The sequence below is a fragment of the Athene cunicularia genome (genome assembly GCF_003259725.1).
Source record: "Athene cunicularia isolate RWA chromosome Z unlocalized genomic scaffold, athCun1 chrZ_part2, whole genome shotgun sequence".
NCBI lineage: Eukaryota > Metazoa > Chordata > Aves > Strigiformes > Strigidae > Athene > Athene cunicularia.
In genome coordinates, this window is record NW_020799143.1 from 3,040,966 (window position 1) to 3,047,019 (window position 6,054).

Genomic DNA, 6,054 nt, shown 5'->3' on the forward strand with positions numbered 1-6,054 from the left:
GAGTGCTATATTACTACTACTCTGAGATTTTAACCTGCTTCAGTTCAAGCAGTGGCAAAGATGGAAGTCAAGGCATAAAGCATTCACTTATTTTTGCTTAGTCCACACTGAATAAACACACTGAAATTCACAGTCTGCTAGAATAAATCTAGCAGAAAACATGATGAGAAACAAAAGAAAGTTGGCAGAAAAGTGGGTTTTGTTAGTGGTAGCATCAGTATCTGTCCTTTCCTATTCTGAGTGGAAAGTGCCTATTCAAGAGAACATCAAGCCTTGCAGTCTCCCAGGCTGCAGTTTAAATAGGCAAAACATACTATTTTTTAAGGCAGTTTTTCATTAATGTTTGCTAACACTGAAAGCAAAAATTTGAAACAAAAAATGAACAGCAAAAGAAAAAATCTAGAAAGCACAGCCATTTCTCTTCATAAGAATCTATTTTAGGTCCTGTTATGTTTTTCCACCAACATGGAAAACTAATGGAAAATTAGGTTTTTGTCTTAGACAACCTTTACACATTATACAAAAAACCCCACACAAATTCATTTTTGTCCAAAGCACACACTGCTGATTACATCTCTGTTGCAATTCTTTTTTCTACAACTGTTATTTAATCCACTGTATGCCTAAATGAAGGAGATCATATCAGTTTAGAGTAAAACACAGACACGGCTGAGGAGTATACCTTTGAGCCTGCTGGAAGCCTTCATGTATCTCGCAAAACTTGGCTGTCAACCCATTAGCTCAGCAAGACTGGGCTTTCTCTGAGAAGCAAAGCACTACCAGGATATGAAGCAGAGGAGCTGGGACACATGCATGCTCCCACGCATCCACCCAGCTTAGATCAACTGGAGCGCCACCAGCCATAACAGCAGCCCCATGCCGGCACAAGGAGCTGAGCCTTGGCGAGCCCTGACGAGCCTTGACGAGCCCTGCCGAGTCTTGCCGAGCGTAGCCGAGCCTTGCCGAGCGTAGCCGAGCCCTGCCGAGCCCTGCCGAGCCCTGCCGAGCCCTGCCGAGCGACACTGGTTCCGGCGGCCACTACTGACGCACCACGGACGCGACGCAGGCACCCACCCATGGGCTAGGACGGCAGTAATTCCTGCCCCCAGGCCCTCCCGCCGGCCCTGGGGTGTATTTAATTCACTTCAGAAGGCGCAGATTAGGCAGCTCGGGTAGTAGCGTCTCTGTTTGAAGCCTGGGCGTCTCGTACTGTTGTTGTCCTGGCATCGCTGACGACCAGGAGTTACTCCCATGGAGCTGCGGCGCGGTTCGCAGTTGCTGCTGCATTTCTCTTACATACCACACGGGGGAAGTATACTCTTACGTCCTCGTGCTCCGTCTTGACAAACCTTTACGAAAGAGTAGCGGAATGTAGTAGTGCGCGGGATCAAAACAGCCTTCTCCAAAAGAACATATCAGCAGGATTGAAACCGTGTCCGTTTTTTCAGTCTAAACATATCTACTGATCTTAGTGTGGCAAAGAGCTTTAAATGCACCTTATAATGGAGAGGCAAGGCCCAAGCTGAGCTCTAGTGAGGTTTCCATGAAGGATTTAAGAGATTGCCTTTATCCTTACAGGAAATGCCAGTTTGACTGCCAGGGCATCTGCAGAGGAATGGTTGTTTCCTCCAAGCGCTGTTTTCTGTGAAGACCTGAGGAAGGTGTTAAACAAGTAGTGGAAGTGTAAACTCAAGTGGGATCTGACAACCTAGGGGCCAGTAGGCAGGGGTAGCTCTGGGGTGAGTGCTGCTGCCTGGGCTTCAGTGAGGGCTGCAGGCATTTTGCCAGCTGGAAAGGATGGTGCTTGGGGGGAAGGACCTCACGGACATAGCTTTTCTTCCCCCCCAGAGGGATAGGCTGGAGGAGATTAACACCTGTGTACCAAATGCTCTACTGTGGTTTGTTGCTTACTAACAGCAACCCGGCACCTCATTGTCTTTAAGTGTGGAAGGTTCACTAGCACGGGTACCAGCACCTAGCTGTAATAGGCATGGATATTATCCCTTGTGGAAGAGCCAAAAGCTCAGCTCTCAACCAAACACCTACCAGCAAATTTCAGCAAAAATATATTTACAAGCAAGAAACCCCATGAACCCATGTTTTCCTACCACAGACTGTCCCCATTGGCATCAGAAAAGCTCGAGCCCTGGTGACCACTCTGGTTTTCCCTCAGAGACTGTCAAAACAGAGCTATTGCATTTCAGCTTGGCTGATTTCAAAGTCACGTTTGGAAGACAAGGTGTCAAACCAAAGCTATGTTCAAAACCTTAGCTCTTCTCAGACATGATACCAGGCATGTTTTAGAAGGTCCTGAAACACAACAGACATGGATGCAGATGGAACTCTGTGACCTACTGCATCACACAGACACACACAAGTCTATGGGACCAATGGGATACACCCAAGAGTGCTGAAGGAGCTGGCTGGGGTGCTCGCCAATCTGCTTTCCATCATTTACCAGCAGTCCTGGCTGACAAGAGAGGTCCCAACTGATTGGAAATTGGCCAGTGTGACGCCCAGATATAAGAAGGGTCGGAAGGATGATCTGGGAAATGACAGGCCTGTCAGCTTGACTTCGGTGCCCGGGAAGCTGATGGAGCAGCTCATCCTGAGTACCATCACACAGCACATGTGGGACAACCAGATGCTCAGGCCCAGTCATCATGGGTTTATGAAAGGCAGGTCCTGCCTGACAAACCTGATCTTCTTCTATGACAGAGCGACCTGCTTATTGGATGAGGGAAAGGCTGTGGATGTTGTCTACCTTGACTTTAGTGAGGCCTTTGACACCATTTCCCACAGCATTCTCCTGACAAAACTGGCTGCTCATGGCTTGGATGGGCACAGGCTTTACTGGGTAAAAAACTGGATGGATGGCCAGGCCCAGAGAGTTGTGGTGAACAGAGTTAAATCCAGTTGGTGGCCAGTCATGAGTGGTGTCCCCCAGGGCTCGGTGTTGGGGACACTCCAGTTTAACATCTTTATTGATGATCTAGACGAGGGGATTGAGTGCACCCTCAGTGAGTTTGCAGATGACACCCAGTTGGGTGGGAGTGTTGATCTGCTCAAGGGTAGGGAGGTTCTGCAGAGAGACCTGGACAGGCTGGAGCCATGGGCTGAGGCCAACTGGAGGAGTTTCAATAAGGCCAAATGCCGGGGGCTGCCCTTGGGCCACAACAACCCCCAGCAGCGCTACAGGCTTGGGGAGGAGTGGCTGGAGAGCTGCCAGTCAGAGAGGGACCTGGGGGTGCTGATTGACAGTCGGCTGAACAAGAGCCAGCAGTGTGCCCAGGTGGCCAAGAAGGCCAATGGCATCCTGGCTTGTGTTAGCACTAGTGTGGCCAGCAGGGACAGGGAAGGGATCTTACCCCTGTACTCAGCACTGGTGAGGCTGCACCTCGATTCCTGTGTTCAGTTTTGGGCCCCTCACTACAAAAAGGACATTGAGTTACTCAAATATGTCCAGAGAAGGGCTGCAAAACGTGTCAAGGGTCTGGAAAACATGTCCTATTAGGAGCAGCTGAGGGAACTGTGGGTGTTTAGTCTGGAGAAGAGGAGGCTGAGGGGAGACCTTCTCACCCTCTACAATTACCTGAAAAGAGGGTGCAGAGAGCTGGGTTTGAGCCTCTTTAGGCTAGTAGAAAGCGACAGGACAAGAGGGAATGGCTTCAAGTTGTGCCAGGGAAAGTTCAGACTAGATATTAGGAAGCATTTCTTTACAGAATGGGTTGGCATTGGAATGGGCTGCCCAGGGAGGTGGTGGAGTCCCCATCCCTGGAGATGTTCAAAAGTAGGGTCGATTTAGAGCTTAAGGATATGCTGTAGGTGGGAACTGTGCTAGGCGAACGGTTGGACTAGATGATCCCCATGGTCCTTTCCAACCTAGATGATTCTGTGTGATTATGTACCATTTAAAGAAGTGTCTGTCAGAGCTCAGGGAAAGACTCTTCGCCAGGAGTCTGACAAGATCGTGGTCTCCAAAGCATTTCCAGGAAGGTCCTTCTCATAGACTGGAGAGTGGCTAAAGAGACTGTCTTCCTTGTTTTCTACAACTTCCCCCAAGGCATGGGGAAGTGCTACACCTAGCACAAAAACCACATCAGACCAGAAGTTGGGAGATGGAAGATAAGACAAAACCCCTGCCAGAGGAGAGACAGAGAACTGGAGGCATCTCTGCATCATTCCCAGGTTTCTCTTCCCATGTCTAAGAAAGCAGCTAACAAGATTTTTCAAGGTACTTCTGAAGAACTACAGTTCCCAGCAGAAAATCTTTCTGCTCTCCACAGCTGCCCTGGTGCCTCTTGCCAGAGAAAGAAAATGCAGCAGAAAGTGTTACCTGATTCCTGTGAAGGAGTCTGGTACGCCTCTGTTCCCAAAACATCTACTGGGATGCTGCAGGGAGAGCAGCTGAGGCCAAATGTTTGGCTTTTTCCCAACCAGGGTAGCCAGCTGGACCAACATGTTCCTGGATGGACAGATATCTGGATATTTTTTGTAATAACTAAGCACTAATAATGGTGAGGTGTTCTGGAGCTTAAGATAGCCTTGTTTCTTGGGCAACTCTTTGGGCAGGTGGACTCAGCTGAATGGTCTTGAGTTTCATGTCACATCTAATCCAGTCTAACCAGGACTCCTGCTAATCCAGTCTAAACAGGTCCTGCTCTTCTTCCCTGCCACTGCTTGACTGCTCCTGCTGTTTCCCAACAGCCAGATCTGACAGCAAGGCAGCTGAATGAAGTATAATCCAGCTGATTGACTGGATGGGAAGGAACTCCTTTTATGGGTTTTTTTTTTGTGGATTAGCAAACTGCAGAGACACAGCACCGTGTGGCTGTGCTGCCTGGTAGTCCACAACAGAGAAAGCACATGTGCAGGGTTGGGGGGGAGAGAGACCAGCCTTGACTCAACTGCATGCTGTTAGGCTGGAGAAGGCACAGTACAAAATTCCACTCTGACTCATGCATCTCCATAGCTTCCATAGCATGGGCAGCCTTTGTAAAAAGATCACTCTGAAGTGATCCTATTGCTTGCAGGAGTCCAGTAAGCTGTATACACCTGTCTCTACCACGTATTTGCAACTGTGCTTCTAATTGTCTACAACGTATTAAAGGTATCTGTTGATCAGACATACATATCTGAAATCAGGAGTCTTATAAGCAATGCAGTATGGATCTTAGCTATGCTTTTCTTATGGAGGGCTTGATTTTAAAGCTTAGTTTATGACAGTGTTGCAGCTTTCTCCCAAGACCTGGTGAGAACTTTTTGAGCCCTGGAATTTCCTTCTTCTTCTTCTTCTTCTTCATTGATTCATCCCAGCCCTTGTGATGAGTACTTGAACTGGACGTGGCCTGCAGATATCTGTGCCTTTCATCTCAATGGGACAGTCTTATGCTGCTTCAAGACCTGTAGTACCTCTAGCACTAGGTTTCTGCCAACAGGCTATGTGGATTGCAGACAGACATAAATATCTGCTCCCTGATGGTGACTGCCTTTGCTGATGCTTGCTTTTTTCTAAAGCAGCAGTGATCAGCCCCAGCTAGAAGTAGGATGTGGTGCAGGTACACTGGTGCTCTCCTGTGCACCAAAAAAAGCTTTAAGGTGCCTGGGACATATCATCCTTGAGTTGCATAGTCACCACTTTGAGATTGGCAAACATTTATCAGTTGGGTAGGAGAGAACAGGGTGCTTTACACCCACCCCTCTGTATGGTGGGATATGCCATTTCCTCCTAGGGGTTTCACATTTCTCAGTGTCTGCTTCCTTATTGGTGCCACACCATCAGTTTTCTTCTGACTCCCACTTTTGGTACAGAGATACAATTCTGACAAGTTTTAGAAGTACTTTATGGCTTTTGCAGTGGACTTTCTGGACTTCATAGCTCAGGTGCAGGTCCTCTGCCCTCTGAGGAGATCAATTGCTGGTATACAATGTAGTCTGGGTAGATGCAAACAGCCAGAGTCAGAGTGATGAAAATACTTCTCAGCCCTTCACAAAGGGCTTTTCTTCTCATTGCTTATATTACCTAAAATGTGATTAGGAGGTCTTGTTATCACC